The sequence below is a fragment of the Scyliorhinus torazame genome, chromosome 8 (assembly GCF_047496885.1).
Source record: "Scyliorhinus torazame isolate Kashiwa2021f chromosome 8, sScyTor2.1, whole genome shotgun sequence".
In the NCBI taxonomy this organism is placed as follows: Eukaryota; Metazoa; Chordata; class Chondrichthyes; order Carcharhiniformes; family Scyliorhinidae; genus Scyliorhinus; species Scyliorhinus torazame.
The window spans coordinates 151837607-151857553 of NC_092714.1; the positions used below are offsets into that span (position 1 = coordinate 151837607).

At 45.4% G+C, this 19947-nt stretch overlaps 1 protein-coding gene across 6 annotated transcripts in view; it reads right to left on the reverse strand.

Moving 5' to 3' along the window:
* dgkh (diacylglycerol kinase, eta) overlaps positions 1 to 19947 on the reverse strand; it is an 857220-nt gene that overhangs the window by 60708 nt on the left and 776565 nt on the right. The window lies entirely within an intron of this gene.

The window sequence follows — 19947 nt, forward strand, 5'->3', positions numbered from 1 at the left end:
CAACGCGTTTATTAAACTATTTACACTTCTATTACTCGGGTTCGACACGACTGCTAATCCTACTGTAGCTACCCAGACTGACTAACCAGTTGCTGCAATCCACGTGGTGGGTGTAATATTGAATCAACCCTGTGTCTGTACTCACTGACTGTCTCCACTGGAAAGAGGCAAATCATGTGTGTGATGTCCTTTATATATGGGTTGGCGTAATGCCCTCCTGTGGTTGTGTCGCCTCTGTGTGTACCGTGAATGTCCATTGGTCATGTCCTACCTAACTGATCTATTGGTTGAGTGTGTGTGTAATGTTTCTGGTGCTCCCTCTAGTGCCTAGCTAGTCTACATGCATTTACATTGATGCACATCACCACATCCCCCCTTTTTTATATGTTCCATATTTTCTGTACACTTTGAGAAAATTGAACAAAAAACAGGTAGATAGGTTAAGGTATATACAAGTCATGGGAACAGTGATTAAACAATAAGTCCAAATCATTTGTGTGAGTCCATAAACCATCAATCATCATGGTCAAATGTCACTCTTGGTTATGAACACCATCAAAGTGCCACAGGAACCAGGAAGTAGTCAAATCACTTCGCTGTCTGATTTGGAGTCCCATTCTTTTTCGATGTTTGTGATGGTGCTGTCGGATGGCATCTTGTAGCTGATAAGGTGTTGACGTTGAAGAGGTACCATCAACAGTATCATTCAAGGTCATGGATGTGCCATATGTTGAAGTTGGATAAGACTGTACACACTGGTTCTGGCCACATGCTGTGCAGGAAGGGTGATCCTGCTGAGAACCGTTGAAGCTTGTCGAATTGGAAACAGAATTGCTGCTCACATAAATACCTGGTGATGATGTGAAACTAGAACCTTGCATCTGATAGGAATATGCCGTCTGGCCAGACTGGGGCGCAGCAAATCCTGGGCTGTAACTAAGGCATCCAGTCTGTAGTGCAGGTTGCGCTTGCGGTAGTCCTCCTTCGGTCTTGATTCCATTAGTGGGCAATCCATGGTGCTGGCCTATTTGAGAATATGCTGCATAGACTGCTTGCTGCTGCATGCCTGAATACTGGGTTTGTCCAGCATGAGCTGTCATTGGCTGCACTGCTGGTGTGGAAAAAATGTGTGGATATAGCTGTGGTGAATATTGGTGTATTCCTCTTGGACTGTAGCCACTGCTTGTTATTACTGACCCAGTGTAATTGTTAAGTGATCCATCTCCTGTCGTTGTGGCATCTGCTGTCACCCTGAGCGTGCCATCACTGAGGTTGCGGCACTCCCTGTCTGGAGTAAAGTCCGGCTTATGTGAATCAGAGTCGGCATTTGGTTGCTCCCCATCTGGAGTCTGGTCTGTTTTAACTGGGTCAGTGTTGGTTTGTTGATGCTCCCCGTCCGGAGTCTTAGCAGGTTCATTGGAGTCAGCTGAGATTTCTTGAAGCTGCACGTCTGGAGTCAGAACATGCAGGAATGCATTGACTTGTGGAGAGGTTTGAGCGAATGAGGGTGGAAGTATTGTGGTGTCACCGGAGTCACCAGTGGTCTTACAGTGATCATCGAGTGCCTCTGTACACACTAGCTGAGGTCTGTCACTTTGCACGTCTTGCATGGGAAGTGGGATGCTGTCGTCACTCATCTCACATACCGTGGGTCGATCCTCAGTAGCTGCTTGTTGTTCACTTGGGTTGGGTAAATTGTCAGAGTCTTCATCTTATGGCGCAAACAATGTGGGAGGACTGTCATTGTCTTGCTGTTGTCCTTCATTTGGGCTTGGACTGTCATCGTCGCTTTGTTCTTCACTGTAGCATGATAGACCGTCATGGTCGCCCTGCTGTGCACTGGAGAGTGGTAGACTGTCAAAGTCTTCTTGCTGTTTACTTGAGCATGGCAGACTTGCATCGTCTGCCGCAGTTGGTCAGAGGAGGTTGCTAGACCTTCATGGTCTTGTTCCTGCAAGGACTGTGCGTCGGAGTCTTCCATTGCTTCTATCGTGGAGTCTGTCCATGAGCTCGCTGTGGAGGCTTGTGACACTGGAGTCACTTCTTGTTCGTGCAAGGACTGCGCTCTGGAGTCTTGCGTTTCTGCAATTGTGGAGTCTGTCCATGAGCTCGCTGTGGAGGCTTGTGACACTGGAGTCACTTCTTGTTCATGCAAGGACAGCGGTGTGGAGTCTTGCGTGTCTTCTTTCGTAGAGTCGGGAACCCTGCGCGGTGCGTGGACCACGCTCTGTGTGGCAGCAGGCCGCTCTCTGGGGGCTTGTACCGCTCTCTGTCTCTTGGTTTCAGGCCGCAGCATAATCCTGCACTCACGAGTCAGGATGTCATATCTGCTGGGCTGAAGATCCTCAAATCCGAAGAACTCGTCGTCGGGGTCGTCAATGTGCAACACGTCTAGTTGCAGTTCGGATATGGTACTGGGGTAGCCTCCCAAGGTGAAAGGTTCGTCTGAGTCGTTGTCTTCTAGGACCATATCATCACTGTTTGCGTCGGAGCTGGCATTGGGCTCGCGAGGGCCAGAGAAAATGTAAAAAGTATTCAAGGTCGGAATCATCGGTTTGGCCGTAGGTAACTGCTTGTTGCAGGGTTCTTCGGAGGTTAATTTCATTTCCTGGTTCAATTTGAGGCATTGTGCTGTCATTCCAGGTGAAGGAAGGTTGCTTTACGGCTTTAAAAGATTTTTTCTTTGATTTGGGACGTTTCCCCTTTAAATGGGCATGGTCCATTGTTCATGGTCATGACTCATGTGACATCATACGTAGGAAGCGTTTGCGCATGCGCAAATCGCTGTTCCTGTACCGGGGGCCATTTTCGTGATTGCGCATGGGCGGCATCTCGCAACTGCGCAAGTGTAGTCCCTTTGGAAAGGGGGCCACCAATTAAAATTGTTCTCTGCTCCGGGATCTCAGCCTCGTGGTGAGTACTGGCGCTTCTCTTACCTTTTCTTGCTGGTTGGAGTGTGTTTTCCTCACATTATTTGCCGAATTTGTCCAGGACTGCCTGGAAGTCGCTCCTGTTTTGCCCCTTGGAGAACTTTAATTTTTAAAAGATTTCTTCTGCTCTGGCACCGGCGATGGTGAGGAGAAGCTCTGTCTTTTCAGCATCGGCCACGTCTTCTAGTTCGGCTGCTACCAGGAAGATTTCAAACATTTGCCGGAATACCTGCCAGTTTCCACGGAGATCGCCGTGGCACTGGAGCTGCTGCGGAACCCGGATCTTGAACATCTTGCCTGGGTATCGTTGCTGGTTGTCACTGTACGCTGAGGTATGGCTATATGGATTGAAACAGTTCAGTCCTGGTACCATGATTTGTTATGTTGTAGGTGTAACATAAGCGGCTTCCTTGTGGTGCACTTGACAAAGGAAGGTTCAGATGTGGAGATAACTTCAACACGTTTATTAAACTATTTACACTTCTATTACTCTGGTTCGACACTACTGCTAATCCTACTATAGCTACCCAGACTGACTAACCAGTTGCTGCAATCCACGTGGTGGGTGTAATATTGAATCAACCCGGTGACTGTACTCACTGACTGTCTCCACTGGAAAGAGGCAGATCATGTGTGTGGTGTCCTTTATATATGGGTTGGTGTAATGCCCTCCTGTGGTTGTGTCGCCTCTGTGTGTATCGTGAATGTCCATTGGTCGCGTCCTATCTAACTGATCTATTGGTTGAGTTTGTGTGATGTTTCTGGTGCTCCCTCTAGTGTCTAGCTAGCCTATATGTATTTACATTGATGCACATCACCACAGCAATCTTGCTCTCTAGCTGGGAACTTCACTCAAAAGGGGGCACAGAGTAGGATCAGCAAATGAGCGCCAATTCCCCAGCCTGTGCTCCTTTCATTAAGGCTGCCTGCTGCTGTTGTGAGCTCAGTCAATTGACCTTGTTGTTAGTTTGTGAAGTGACAGGATGATGGTGTTAACTGGTCTATAGAATCCTTATTGTGCATTGAGTCTACACCGACCCTCTGAAAGGGCACGCTTCCTCGGCCCACTCCCCCACCCTATTCCTGTACCCCACCTAACCTGCACATCTTTGGGCACTGAGGGGTAATTTTTAGCATGTTCGGTGGGAGGAAACCGGAGCGCCCAAAGGAAACCCACATAGACAGTCACCCCATGCCAGAATTAAACCCGGGTCCCTGGCGCTGTGAGGCAGCAATGCTAACCACTGTCCCACCAATTCTTAGTGATCGATTCTCACTTCTAAATTAGGAATGTAAACATTAAAATCCCACTGCAGACAATTTAGCACTAATTGCTAGGCTGACACACCAGTACAAAGAGCATGTCCTTGGTAATATTTATCCTTTTATTAACATCACAAAAACAGATTATGTAGCCATTATCACATTGCAGTTCATAGGATCTAGCTGTATGCAAAGTGGCTACTGCATTTCCTGAATTTCAGCAGTAGTTGCACTTCAACTGTTCTCCGATGGTTCGAAAGCACTTTGAACTAGCCTGATGTTGTGACTGTGGCGCTGTGGATATTTCTTCTTTCGTACACTCTCAGGATTCTGGTGGTGGAAGGGATGGTCACTTTCGAACAGGCCAATGAATAGTTGGGACTAAATGTGCAGGAAATATTGCCAATCCAGGAACCTAAAGGCTCCAAGGCCAAGGTTTTGTAGTCCCCAGAAGAATTCTGAACCGTCCAGGATTTCGAGGTCTTAGAAGGAGACCAAACCAATTGCACGTGGAAGGTGAACATGTCTGAGAGAGAGTTGAAGAACAGCAGGTCATTTTGATACTGTTCCTCAGTTCAAAGCCCTTGTTATGATCTACAATACTAATATTTTGATCTAACCGTCACAGATATGTTTCCTCATTATTGCATGGCATCAGTGTTGATTTAGGTTTATGATGGAAGAGCTAATTTCCATAAAGCTGGAATGCAAACATGTGTTTATTTCTCTTTGCTCCTTCAGGATCTGGGGATAACAAAAGTGGGCCACATGAAGCGAATTCTCCAGGGAATTAAGGACCTCGGCAAGAACACTTCCATGCCAGAAGTGTAGCGTTCTGGTGCTATCTCAGAAAATAGCGGAACATTGTTTAGACCTCCCCCATGAGTCTGGTGCCATTGGGTAGGATTTGTGACCTCGTTGCCGTCACAGGGTGCAATGTTCAGGTGTTTGCTTCAGTTAATATGTTCTTTTTCTAACCTTAAACTGTCTTGCGTTTTACTGAGGGATTTGTGCCAACCACAGTTAAACCCTCAGCAGCCATTTTAGATTCTGTTAACGTGACAAGTCCTAATATGCATCAGTAAACATGGGTTTACATTGAACTGCGTAACCCTCCTGGAAACAAGGATGCTGCAAAATGGTAAATACAGGTGCACAATATTTCAGGACTTCCTTCAGCGAGGGCTGTGGATCCAAAAATGTCTTGTTTTATCATAATTACATATCAATTTAATGCAGATTATTGCCTTTAATGCTTTAGAAGGCGGAATTGGTTTGTATCCTATACAATATTTGGAGTGGACCCATCATCAGTGTTTCGTGACCTATGAATACGGTCAGCAGAACAGATCACTCAGTGACCAAGGAATCTAATTCAGACCGATGTAGGAAGCACTACAGAGTAGCATGCATGCAGATTATACCGCATGGTGTGCCTGCTTGAACTCTTTCTAGGATTGCATGACTTATGCCTAATGCTTTTTTTAAACAAAAAACACTTGAACAAGTTTTATATCTGTTTAATCGAGGGTAACTTATTACTGCTGAATTGTTTGCTCGTGAAACATTGTTTCTGCTCCTCTTGTGTTAATTTTGCATGAGCACATTTATTTGACAAGGCCTGGTTCACAGGAGACACTGGTTCGTCCGACCCAATCCAGAGAGGTGCAGCCTACCCAGCTCGATTGAGGGCAATTTAATGGCTGTTTGGTTATTCAGAAACAGGAGGGTTCACGACAGGATAGCACTCACCATGAGGATCTCCATGATGGATGTGTGTTTTATATAAAATATGATTATGTGTGTCTGTGCATGTGTGTTGCACATGCGCACAAATTTGCTGGCAACACATGATTTTTGAATATAATAGGCAGGAAAAGCAAATATTGCATGTTTGACCACAGCAACTGATAACACAGAGAGAGCATATCTTCTACCCCCCCCCCCCAACTGGAGTGTTTTTGTCCTGAAATCTGGTTGGTGAAGGAAGAAGCCACTTGTGATGGATTTATTTGCAGAGTGCAACATTACAGGTATATACCTCCCAGTTTGATTCACACCCTGCGTCAGCAAGTGTCTCTTTATATGTGTTCAAGTAACCATCCAAATCAGTGCCCTTCACCTGTATATACTTAACCTCAATTGATACAATTAACAAAAGGAGGACTGATTCTCCCAGTGCAGATTTTCAGTTCGAATCATATAAAATCATACCACTTCCTGTCCCCACTGAAAAAGCTATCCAATTAGTTTGTGCTCTTTCCCATAGCCCTGTAAGATGTTCTTTTTTATGTATATATCCAATTCCCTTTTGAAGGTTGCTATTGTACTGCTTCCACCTATCCCTACAATGCAACCCAGATCTTAGTTGGCTGAGTCAAAAAATAATTCTCCTCATCACCGCCCCTTGATTTTTTGCCAATGATCATAAATATTTTTATCTTAAATATTTTAAGTGTTTTAGATTGTCCCACTGGAACTACCTATTTTCAAGATTATTCATTATTCATAATTTATTATTGCATTTGTCAGCACTTTTATCTTCGTAACTTCACCCATATCTGCTGTGAACACAGCTGTAGAATGCTGCTGATGCCCAGCTCTACCAACGTCTTTCACAAAGCGTCCACTCCCTCTGTACTGTCCAACGTCCAATGTAGAACGGGTTGTGACTACTTTCTGATAGATATTAGGACAGCTGAAGCCATTGCCTTCATTGCTGTACCCTTACCGTTGATTCTACCCCTCTGCCTTGCTCCCCGTCTCCACCTCAGCCCCTACCACACATCTTCTGCTGAAACCTTATCACATCCAGATCTGACTACTGTTCCCCTGAGTGACCTCCCATCCTTCCCCCTTCATCAACTTCAGCTTATTCAAAATTCTGCTTCCCATAATAAATTTGACATCAAGTTTCACCAGGCTAACTCAATGTCTAAAATTTAAAATTTCCACCCTTTTGTTTAAATCCTACCATCTGCCCCCTCCCTTTTTCCTATTTCTGTAACCTCTTCCAGCCCTGCGATATATTGATTCCAATTCAGTTATATTGATTCCAGCCTTTTGCTTATCTCCCACCTTTCCCCCACCCGATTTCTCCCTTCAACCTACCTTCCCTCCCCATATCCCTCCATTTCTTTTCCCGTAAGTCTCTCCATAAAATCAAAGTCTGTGACCGAGTTAATTGGCCATGCCTCCTAAAATCTCCTCCTTTAGACCATTTTTCTTGTGCATCTTTTCAAAGCACCTTGGGTATTTTTCTGTCGCAATAATACAAGTGTTATTGCTGCTGCTTTTCACATTTTGGCAAATGTACAGTTGTACGGTCATCATGCAATATAGGCTTTGAGATTTCACTGAATTTCAATAAGGGCAGCAATTCGAGCTAGGCCTCCTGGTTCTGGGCCTGTAAGAGTCGCAGACATGGACCATGACGGCAGGTTCCAGTTTCTGGCTACCCTTGAGTCTTCAATGTGAACCTGCCCGGAGAGTGGACACTTCTTTGCAACAAGAATGACAAATGCTTATTATGATATTTGTTGATGTTTTCAGAAAGCTTGATTGCATTGTGCTATAACTTTTAAGATATGCAGTTGACCTGCATCACTATATTTAATTATATATATGTGCTGCTTTCTTGGATTGGTGTTGTATTGATAAATTTATATACAAAGGACATTAGGAAATGGAATTGGGATGAATGTTGGTCTGAATATTGAGTCATGTATCCCCATTTAAAGGCCATGTGCAAAATCTCTGGCCAACATTTAAGGGGCATCTTGACAAATACATGAATGGGATGGGAATAGAGGGATACGGACCCAGGAAGTGTAGAAGATTGTAGTTTAGTCGGACAGTATGGTCGGCATGGGCTTGGAGAAAACATGTGTCTGTCTCTCTTTCGATTCCCCAATCCACTTAAAGAACCACTTGGTCCTTGCATTCTCGTTACAACCAGCAGGCCCCTTCAGGTGCCACGGTGACGATCTTGAAATTATGTTGGGTTATCCAGCCCCAGTGGAAACTGCCCCCCCCCCCCCCCCCCCCAAATAGCTGATGAAATAGTTACGTGAAGATTTGGCCATACTTGGTGTGGTGCTGAAACTTACAGGCAGGAAGAGACCCTTTTTACAGTGCAGCCAGAGAGGTGGGGGGTGGGGATGGTTCCGTTTTTACAATAAGCCTCAGTGCCCTGTGTGGCGTGGAAATCATGTTGCCGCTTAACGAGGCAAGAGGTGTGCACGTAGGTATATAGGGTGTCTATATACTAAGGCTGCCATGGCCTCTGGTCTCAAAGCCCTACCAATATCTACAGTCTAGGTTGGCATAAATGTATGGCCTCTTGGGTAAGTTACTGGAGGCCCACAGCCATTTCTGGGGCAGTTTTTAAAGTTTGAGTTGCTGCCTTCAGGAGAGAAGGGATATGAAGGAAAACGCAATACAACAAACATGTCTGTCAAATTGCCTCTGTTGAAAGAGCTCAAGAATCTACACTTGCCTATAGAAGATATTTCTGAAATAGGATAGAGTACCTAACCTTGAAATGCATTCTACCAGGTACCTAACCCCATACAGTTAGAGCAGAACTATTTAATCAACAGCAAGAATTTAAATTTCTATAGAGAACCCGCATGAGAAGGAATGTTAGGGGCGTTTTGAGGAGGGTACGGTGAAAACTGGAATATGTTTTGACCAAGTGGGGCTTCCCACAGGAAGGCCATTTCTTCCAAAATGAAGGACATCAAAAAGATTTTGACTCACCTTTTGTAGGCATCATGATCAATTCCAGCGTTAATAAATGATCTCCAGCCGTTTATCAATATGGGCAATGTAGAATGAAACAGCACCTAGCACTCTATGATAGCAAACACCAGTGACAATTTTGGTCGTTAAAGAAATGGTTGAAAAGCTGTCATAGAAAATACAGTGGTGCCATTCACTCCCCTCTCCTTGGCAATTTCTCAATTCAAAGACCTATTCCTGACTTGGACAATAGTTGCAACAAGTGTACAGCATATTTGCGAAGAAAGAGACTCGGCAACTGAAAGGTTTTTGGAACCAAAATCGTATGAAACCTTCCAGGCCGTGAGGTTATCTTTCCAAAGTATGGAAGTGAGAAGAACTGAGCAGACAATGAGATCTAATATCCCACCTCCATCAGTCACTGGGACCTTTAGAGCTGGTGAGCTCACATGGTGTTATGTGCTTTTTCTCTCGGGAATGCGATCGAGATTAAACATGTGGTCAAAGAGCTGTGCCCATTACCTTGGATCATTATACTTAAGCTGTTATTTTATAATCATCAAGAAGTGAGGAGTTCCTGACCAATAACATATTAAAACAGGTCAAATACAGCAACAAGAATATTTAATTGTAATTCAGGCTGTGTCCAGGTTGCAGAACATTTCCATATCTCCTTAAACTGATTGAATTCCTGCTCCATACACTAAAGACAAGAGGCGGGATTCGGGAACGGCAATCGGGCGGAGGATGGCTCCCGACGCCGATTCAGGGAGGCGCCGTTTTGATGCCGGGTCGCAATGCTCCGCACCCTCCAAATCGGTGTCATTGGGACGCGCACTGCTTGCAGTAGCGACACCTTTGGTACGTCATCAGCTGGCCCACCCGCGATGTTCTGGCTCCAATGGGCCGAGTTCACGACGGCGCGGGCCACGTGTGGTCCGAGTAGTCAGGAGCCTGACATGCTGGCTGCGGGGAGAGAGAGGGCGTGCGGACAGTGCCTAGCGCTGCCACACTCGGCCGAGATCCATGCCGCTGGCCTGGCGACTTCTGCTAGGGCTGGGGGGAATGGTGGGGGGTGGCCAGGAGGTGGGCTGTGGGTTTGGGGTGGGCGAGTACATAGTCCAGCATGACTGGTGCCATTTCTTCCGGTGCGACCGGCGGTTGTGTAGGCGTGTGCGGCTGCAGCTTGTCAGCTCTGTGCATGTGCAGCACGGGACCCGCCGATTCTCTGCGCGTTCCGTGGGTGTTTGACGCGGTGCTGGTGCCAGCCCCTCACTGGTACCATCGTGAAACACCACGGATCTTCCGTTGGCAATGGCACTTAGCCTCAGGAATGGAGAATCCAGCCCAAGGTATTCAAACAGCTCAGAAATGGAGAAGTCCCCAGGTTTGGATGTGATGCATCCTCGGTGATTGAAAGAAATGGCTTTGTCCACAATATTCCAATTCTCCTTGGATATGAAAGCAATGTCAAAGGACTTGAGTATTGTAAAGACTCAAAAACTGGTAACTTGTATGGGCGGCACAGTGGTTAGCACTGCTGCCTCACAGCTCCAAGGTCCCGGGTTCAATTCCGGCCTCGGGTGACTGTGTATGTGGAGTTTGCACTTTCTCTCCATGCTTGCATGGGTTTCCTCCGGGTACTCCGGTTTCCTCCCAAAAATGTGCAGGTTAGGTAGATTGGCTATGCTAAATTGCCCCTAAGTGTCCAAAAGGTAAGGTGGGGTTACTGGGATAAGATGAAGGTGTGCGCTTAAGTAGGGTGCTCTTTCCAAGGGCTGGTGCAGAGTCAATGGGCCGAATGGCCTCCTTCTGAACTGTAAATTCTAACTACAGGCCTAATGCCATTACTAACTAAAAATAAACGTCCAATAAATGACAGCTAAAATAGATTTGTTGAAGTCAAACAGTGTCTGACAAAAAGAAAGAGTTAATGAGGGCCATGCATTTACTGTTGTGTATGTAGACTCTCCAAAGGAACTTGATGAAGTGCCACATCATAGTGTGGAATATGGGTGCAAAGTGCGCCAAGTCAGCCAAACGTACGTTAATTTCAGCAGAACCAGACAATCCCGCCATCGGACACTTGTTATTGAAATTGAAACCCATACAATTGAAGGGGTTGTGAAAGTGTAGAAACCAAACCAGCCAAAAGAAAGAAGTAGAGGGTGAACAGTTGGTTTTTAGACTGCAGGTAAGCACAGAGCATTGTCCCAGAGGTCGGTTTTAGGACCAGTCTCTTCATTAACGACCTGGACTCATCACAGTTTGCAAATATCTCAAACATTGTAAATGTAGGGTACAGTCCTGCATCATCCCCATGGTGCGTTTGGTGGTGGGGAGGCATATAATCAGGCGGGGAGGCTGGCAGGTTGGGACCCCTAGTTAAGTCTGTGGTGGGATGGCCCATGGACTGCCTTCCTGCCCCAATGCCAGTTGAGGCCCTAAAGGAGCTAACTGATGCTCACTCAAGAAAATTATCCCGCCACCACTTGGATTAACCCAACAGCTGGTGGGGAGGTGGGGAGGGGCAATTGATAGAGGCTAGCAGCTCTCTCGGCTGGCAGTGACCCCGGGAGAAAGCAAGTGCCTAATTGACACATGATGTCTTCCTGAAAAAAGGTGACACAGGACTGATTTGAAATAGAATAAAATTGGAAACCGATTCAGTAGAAACTTTCAAAAGGGATCAGATGTATAGTTAAAAAGGACACATTTGCAGGGCTGTGGGAAAAGTACAAGGAATGAAGCTAAGGGGATCCCTCATCCATAAATATGCCATGGGCTAAATTACCCCCTTCTGTGCTGTATGTGTGTGTTTTATGTGCATATATGTCTGTGTGTGTTTGTGTTGTGTGTGTATATGTGTGGGTGCGTGTTGTGTGTATTTTTTAAAAATATATTTTTATTCTCTTTTTTCACATGTTCTACGTGTTGTGTATATGTGTGTGTGTGTGTATGTGTGGGTGCATGTTGCATGTGTGTATATGTGTGGGTGCGTGTTGTGTGTATTTGTGTGGGTGCGTGTTGTGTGGGTGCGTAGTGTTTGTACATGTGTGGGTGTATGGTGTGTGTATATATGTAGGTGCGTGGTGTGTGTATATGTGTGGGTGTATGGTGTGTGTATATGTGTGGGTGCGTGGTGTGTGTATATGTGTGGTAGCGTGGTGTGTGTGTATATGTGTGGGTGCGTGGTGTGTGTATATGTGTGGGTGCGTGGTGTGTGGGTGCGTATTGTGTGTGTGTGTGTGTGTGCATATGTGTGGGTGCGTGTGATGTGTATATGTGTGTGCGTAGATTTCAATCATGTCTCCCCTCAGTCTCCTCTGCTCCAAGGAAAACAATCCAAGTCCATCCAATCTCTCTTCATAACTAACACTCTCCAACCCAGGCAATATCCTGGTAAATCCCCTCTGCACCCTTTCCAGTGCTATCACATCCCTCCTATAATGCAGGTTCCAGAACTGTACACAATACTCTAACTGTGTCCTAACCAACGTTTTATGTAGTTCCAGTATAACCTCCCTGCTCTTAAACTCTATGCCTCGGCTAATAAAGGCAAGCATCCCATATATCTTCTTAACCACTGTATCTACCTGCCCTGCTACCTTAAGAGACTGGTGTACATACACACCAAGGTGCCTCTGATTGTTGGTGTTTCCCAGGGTTCTGCCATTCATCATGTATTCGCTTGCCTGTTTGACTTGCCCAAATGCATCACTTTCCACTTTCTGGATTGAGTTCCATTTGCCATTGATTAGCTCATCTAACCAGCCTGTCTATATCCTGTAATCTAAGCTATTCTCCTCACTATTTACCACCCCACCAATTTAGTATCATTTGCGAATTTACCGGTCAACCCTCCTATGTCCAATCTAAATCGTTTATTTATTTAGAGTTTCCGATTTTTTTTTTCCCAGTGAAGGGCCAATTTAGCGTGGCCAATCCACCTACATCTTTTGGGTTTTGGGGTGAGACCCACGCAGACATGGGGAGAATGTGCAAACTCCACAGAGAGTGATCCAGGGCCAGGATCGAACCTGGGACCTCGGCGCTGTGAGGCAGCAGTGTACCACTGTGCCACCGTGCCACTGTCCAAATCATTTATATAAACCACAAACAGCAGGGGCCCCAATACTGATCCCTGCAGGTCCCCAATGGACACAGGATTCCAGTCAGAAAAACACCCCTCAACCATCACCCTCTGCTTCCTGCCACTCAGCCAATTCTGCATCCAATTTGCCAAATTTCCTTGGATCCCATGGACTCTTACTGTCGCTATCAGTCTCCCATATGGGACCTTATCAAAAGTCTTGCTAAAGTCCAAGTAGACTAAGTCAAATGCATTGCCCTCATCTACACACCTGGTCACCTCTTTTTAAAAATTCAATCAAGTTGGTCAGACATGTGGGATGTGTGTATATGTGTTTTGTGTGTGTGGATTGTGTATGTATGGATGCGTGTGTGGTGTGTAATATGTGTGTGGTGTGTATATGGGTGCGCACGAGGGTCTGTGCAGGGGTTCTTCAGGCGGTGGCAACCGTTCCTCGACTATCTCGCAGAGTGCTAGGAGGAGGTCAGCAGCAACAGCAACCCCGGCAGTGGGGCGGGGGGGGGGGGGGGGGAGGTGTCTCTTTCGGGGGGATATTTGGGTGGGGATATATGGGGGGGTTAATATATGTGGGAGAAACCCAATGTATAAGTAGTTTATTATTTTTGAATGTGGGGTTTGTGTTCTTTCTTTCTTTTGTTATGGGGGGGGGTTTGTTTGTTATAAAAATTTTGTTTGAAAAATTTGAATAAGCATTTTTTAATAACATGTATATGGGTGCGCACGAATATGCATGGTGCGTATATGGGTGTGCGTATTTGCGCATGGTGTGTACGTTATCCCAGTTTTTTACACTGTTGTGGAGGACGATGTTGTGAGATATGGTCGGAAAGTTCCTGTGAATGCTACACATTCACTTCCAATTGCCCTTTTCTAAAGTATTCTTGATCCAATTTAAAGACAAGGGTTAATACCGGAATTTAGCAGCAGTGATCTGAGAATGTTTAAGTGTACGTACATTAAGACTGACCATAGGTTTCAATCTTGGAGTGTACAAGAAAAATTGGAAAGAAACATGACTCCTTTCATGATCCCAGGAAGTCTCAAATCATTTCACAGCCGATGATGTACTTTTTGATAAAAGCAAAATGCTGGTATCTGAAACAAAAATAGAAAATGCTGGAAACCGTTCTGCAACATCTGTGGAGAGAGAAACAGAATTAACATTTTGAGTCCATATGACTTTTCTGCAGAGGTTTTTGAAATGTTGTTCACGGTTTTAATGTGGAAAATGTGACTGTCAGTTTGGCACAGCAAGCTCCCCCAAACAGCAATGTGAAAATGTCCAAATAATGGCCCGGATCTTCCAAGGAGCAGCAATCACTGTTGGATTGCTACTATACTGTTATTTGTCTGCATTTTTATTTCTGACCTGATCTTCCGATCCTGGCTTCTTCAGGAATGCAGAACTGTCTTCCATTGAACTGCTTCCTCATAATGCTGCATCCTCAGGGGGAAGACAATCCATGCCCCTTTTCACGGCGCGAGCTGCCATATTTTGGTAAGTGTTCACCAATATGCTGAAAAGCTTTGAGACATTTAAGCAGCTTTTCAGTGTAGGGGTGAACGAATGGGTGAATATATAGGTATGTACGTTGCTAGGGTGAATGAGGTACGTGTGCCAGGTGGGTAGGTGAATCTGGAGGTGGTCAGGAGAAGTGTCAGGTTGGGAGCTAGTGTGTAGTTGCCAGGAGTTGAACTAGGATTTTTCAGTCAAACATTTCCTGGGTAACCATTCAGGTAAGTAGATCATAACTGTCCGAAATGAGTAGGAGACCTCTTCAAAGGGGTCTATGGAGCAGGAGAACTGTTCTTTGGAAGTTCAGACTTCTTGGAAAATTCCCATGGAGTCAGTATGTTGGAACTTCTGTGGGGGTCTGAGGTGCCTTATAAGGGGTGAGGTGGGGTATGTCAGGTCTCTGACTGCCCTAAATCTGGAAGGTCCGGGCCAATACGTTTTAGTGATGTTGTTTAAATGTTAAATATTGACAAGGACACTGTCTAGATCTCCCTTGCTCGTTAAAATGAAACCGTGGGATCTTTAATACCTTCTTGAGAGAAGACAGGGCCTCGATTTAATGTCTGATCTGAAAGACCGCACCTGAGCCAGTGCAGTGCTCACTCAGTCCTGCATTGAGAGCAATAGATAATCCTTTGAATTTTTTGGAGAATAGTTTGCAAAGCACTGCTATGCCATTTTTTCCAGGACAGTAAGAAGTCTTACAACACTTACAGCAGGTTAAAGTCCAACAGGTTTGTTTCAAACACTAGCTTTCGGAGCACTGCTCCCTCACCCCAGTCCAACGCCGGCATCTCCACATGATTTTTTCCAGGGGTGGGGAGTGCCGTGGGCCGTTAGCTGGGTAACCCACACAACATTCTTCACTGATATCATAAAAGGGGAGCTTTGAATTTCACTCTCAAGTCCCAGGTTGCTAAATGTTACTCAAGGCACCAGAGCCTTCCAGACCAGCTCCCTGGAGCAAACGTGATAAATCGCTTTCCTACCTAGCTTTACTTTGGCAGCAGAATCAGATGTCTCCATTAAATCTTCTTCCTGAACAGCAAGTGGTTAAACTATTATCTGAAAGGCAATTGAATCAAAGTTGCACTTATACATGCCAATGAACTGCAATTGTTTTTTTTTTACTCTTCTATGCAGTCACTTTGAAGAATAAAGCCTTATCACTAAAACAGTTTTTACCTGGTTCTTGAGGGGCACAGTAGCAACTTTTTTGCCTCTTCAGAAAGAAATGAACAACAACAATCGATCCTTAAGTACGTTTAAACTAATCAGAAGCCACTGTACCTTTGTAGGGTGCCAAGCCAGTGCTGCAAAGATTGGGAACTGGGAACACTAAATGAAATAAGGTTTTATCATGAGGAGTTGATCATTCACTGGGGACAAACATGTTTGCAGATATTCAGAAGAGCAGTGATGATTTTTTTCCCCCTAGTGGCCAGTGTGTTGTGTCTTTGCAACATCTCGTGGCAAATAATTGACACAGCTTCTTTTCACAGTGTGTTTACAAGCAAAGTGCGCATGTAAATCAAAAGTTTTGCTTATGATCTTTAATGGGCTACATTGCACTAATGCAGTTTAACACTGTAATGACTACACATATCTGTAATTGTACCTCGAGTATTATTCTCCTGCCTGGGATGTATTTTATACAGTTTGGATTATCTATTGTGCAGTCCCCTTTGATATTTGTAAATGTATTGACGTTGTGCTGGTATTTGCGGTAGATAGCGTAACAAATTGTGAATTAGCTATTTTCTAAGACAAACAGTTTTCTAGTTCTATTTATGATTGTCCTGAAATCAAGTTTATAAGCTATCTTGCTGTTTACTTGCTAAATCATTGCTTACTTCTGCAGCAAAAGCAGCCCTACACTTCCAAGCCTCACCGTGTGAGACGGTTGTTTTATATATCACTGAACAATGTCTTTCTTATCTTGTGAAATGGTGGCAATAGAATTTTTAAAGAGGCACCTCCACAATCCTAAATGTCAAAAGGAACAGCAGAGTGAGGCTGTGACGTTGATGTAAAACATGAAAACAAATGTGTAAAAAGTGATCCGGATAGGTTGTAAAGTAACTTTAATATTCTTAGCCTGTACCCTTAGTTCCTGCCTGATCTCCCAAGCATTTGAGTTAACTACCTGATGGGAAATTTATGCAAACTTTATATAATTCCCACTTTATCAGCTTTATGAAAAAATTCCTTACTTTGCTTTGTTCAGTGGTATCTTCTTTGCCTTGGTGCTACCCTCCACCAACTATTCAACCTGGCAATGCCCTTTACAATGCCCAGGGGAAAGTACATACCATATCTGAACAAGCAGAAGGCTGCCTGTGTAAACTGCTTTGTAGCCTGGTTAGCCAGCTCTTTGATGGGTTTCCATGTGGTTCAGAAGCCTGGGTGACCAAGATAAATATTTTGCGTGAATTGTTATACCATCTATATCCTGATCGCCACACTTAGCTTCTTGCAGTTCTTTGATATTCTGATTTTCCTCAATGGTTTACTCCTTACATATCAAATCAATTTATGTGATACCAAATTTGAGGACGAATTTTGCTTCAGAAATGAGTATAGCTTTAAACTGCCCATACCCTTCCAATGTCATTTAAAAATCAACCCATAGATGACAGATTTGTCTTTATGTATTCTGATAAAGATAAGGCAAAAGTGAAACGTGTTTGTTTACATAATGTTTACAACAGCACAGTTTTATTTTTAATAAACAAAATATGGAGTATTTATTGCATACTGTTTGGGAAAAAAAGATGTTTTATGTGTTTTCACCCTTTGAATATAATGTTACATTTACTTATAGATATTTGGGTGATTTATTTATGTAGTTGATAATTCTATGACTACTAGAATGGAATTTGTTTTTTCTGTGCCTTTTCTGTTTAAACGCATGGTTGAATATTTATTGTTTAGGAAGTTACTCAGATGTGTATTTTTGTATATTGCTGGATTTGGTGGTTCATTTTTGTTGCACATTATGAGCTGCCTTGGAGAAAGGCAGTCTGTTAAGATCTTCCTAACATGCTGAAATACTTAATAAATACAAATGCATTCACTGTTCAATAGCATATTCATTTATATTAATCTCTCGTGCCCATCAGATTCCTTATTCTCATGGGAATCTTGCTGAAATAAGGACATCGCTTCTTTCATTTACAATTCACTTTCTCAGTTTTATTGATTTACAGAGTGAGTACTGACGAGTTAGGACGTGGGGGAAACAAAATTTATTTTACAGCAATGGTGTCTGTTTTACTTGGGGTGATAATTCTTGCATTAGGTTGGGTGCGAGGTACTGGGGAAGAGGCTAGGGAGGAGGACTGGAGAGGAGCAATGGGGGGGGTGCAGGAAAGAGGGGAAGTGGGTAGAAAGGTGGTGACGGTGGAACTCTGTTAGGACCTTCAGGTGGAAGTCACCATGCTAGCAAAAAATGACAGTGCACGGAAGTGAAGTTGGGGGGGGGGGTGCTGCAGTGGTTCGCAAGTTGGGAGGGGGAAGAGAGTTTGGGTGGGGGCAGTAGGGGGAGAGGAGGTGGCGTGGCAGACATGCAGGGTGAGTTTGGGCATGGATGGGGCGGGGAGCCATCATGGGTGGGCCAGATTCAGAGTGGGGATGGGGGCGGAGCCCAAGGATGATGATGGCAGACTCTAGGGGTGACATGGACTGTCCGCGGGCTGAATTGGCCGGTTAAGCGGTCCCGAGTTCGTGCACTTGAAAAGTTTGAGAGCAGAGGTGATATTCCTGCAGGAGATGTATATCTGGGGGAAAGAGGTTGGATTTGGGGCTTTTGTCAGTCAAGGAAATCTGTGGGGTGGTGACGGTGGGGATTAAGAATCATGTTGAGCTCAATCAGAATGGGGAGGTGGCGGCAGCAATGATTTGTGAGGCCTTGAAAGCAGTGGTCCGGGGGGAAATTGTCTCGTCCATGCCCAAACTGTACCCATAAGGATGGGATGGGCAGGGAGGAGAAGCGGTGATAGTTGGACAAGATAGTTGAGATAGATAGGAGGTATTCTGACCCCCAAGAAGATGATCCTGGGGGGGAGAAAGAGGCCGCAGGGCCAGTTTGACCAGTTGACGACGGGAAGGGCGGTGGGTCAGCTGTGGCAGGCGTGGGGGTGCAGAATGTGTATGGGGAGAAGGCAAACCGGATGTTGGCCCACCAGCTGTGACAACGGGCAGTGTTGAGGGAAATCCTACAGGTGAAGGTGGAAGGGAGGGAAGTGGCGTCCGATCCAGAGAGAATAAATGAGGTGTTCAAGGCCTTCTGTGAGGTGCTGTGTAGACCAAACCAGGGGTGGAGGTGAGGAGGCTGATATGGGTCACTTCCTGAGTGGGCTGGACTTCCTGAGTTGGAGGAGGGGAAGAGGCAGGCGCTGGCGGAACCATTAGGGCTAAAGGAGATGATGAAGTGTATTGGCATGAAGCAGCCGTGCAAGGCACTGGGGCCGAATGGCTTTCCGGCGGAATTTTACAAGCAGTTCATGACTGAGTTGGCGCCCCACCTTTTGTGCATGTTTAATGAAGCGGTGGAGAAGGGGGAGCTGCTGGCTACGCTGTCTCCGGTGTTGATTTTGCAGATCCTGAAAAAGGAGAAGGATCCATTGGAGTGCGGATCCCATAGGCCCACTTCGCTGCTGAATACGGATGTGAAGTATTGGCGAGTAGTTTGGAGGTGTGCGTGCCAGAGGTAGTCTCGGAGGACCAAACGGGGTTTGTGAAGGGGAGGCATCTTCCTGGTAACATTGGAAGGGTGCTAAACGTAATTATGACTCCTTCGGGGGTCAAGTGCCGGAGGTGATTGTGTCAATGGACGCGGAGAAGGCCTAGAGTAGAGGTATTTGTTTGAAATCCTGGGGAGATTTAGGTTTGGACTGAGGTTTGTGGCCTGGGTCCGGTTACTGTATGTATCCCCCATGGCAAGTGTATGAACGAATAAGACAAACACGGGGTATTTTGGGCACAGGGGAACGTGGCAGGAGTGTCCACTGTCCCCGCTGCTGTTCGCACTGGCAATTGAGCCCTTGCCGATGCCACTTTGTGCCTTGGCTGAGTGGTGGGGGATTGAGAAGGGGGCAGGGACCACTGGGTGTCATTGTATGCTGATGACCTGTTGTGTTTGTGATGGACCAGTTAGAAAGCATGAGCTGAACCATGGGCTTGCTGGAGAGGTTTGGGGCCTTTCCGGGCTTTAAATTGAATGTGGACAAAAGCGAGTTGTTCCCAGTGAACTCTTCGGGATGGGGGGCGAACCTGGGGGGGGCTCTGCCATTTAAGATGGCAAGGGCGAGGTTCCGGAATGTGGGGATTCAGATAACGCATGAGTGGGCCACGATGCATAGGTGGAATTTGACAGAGTT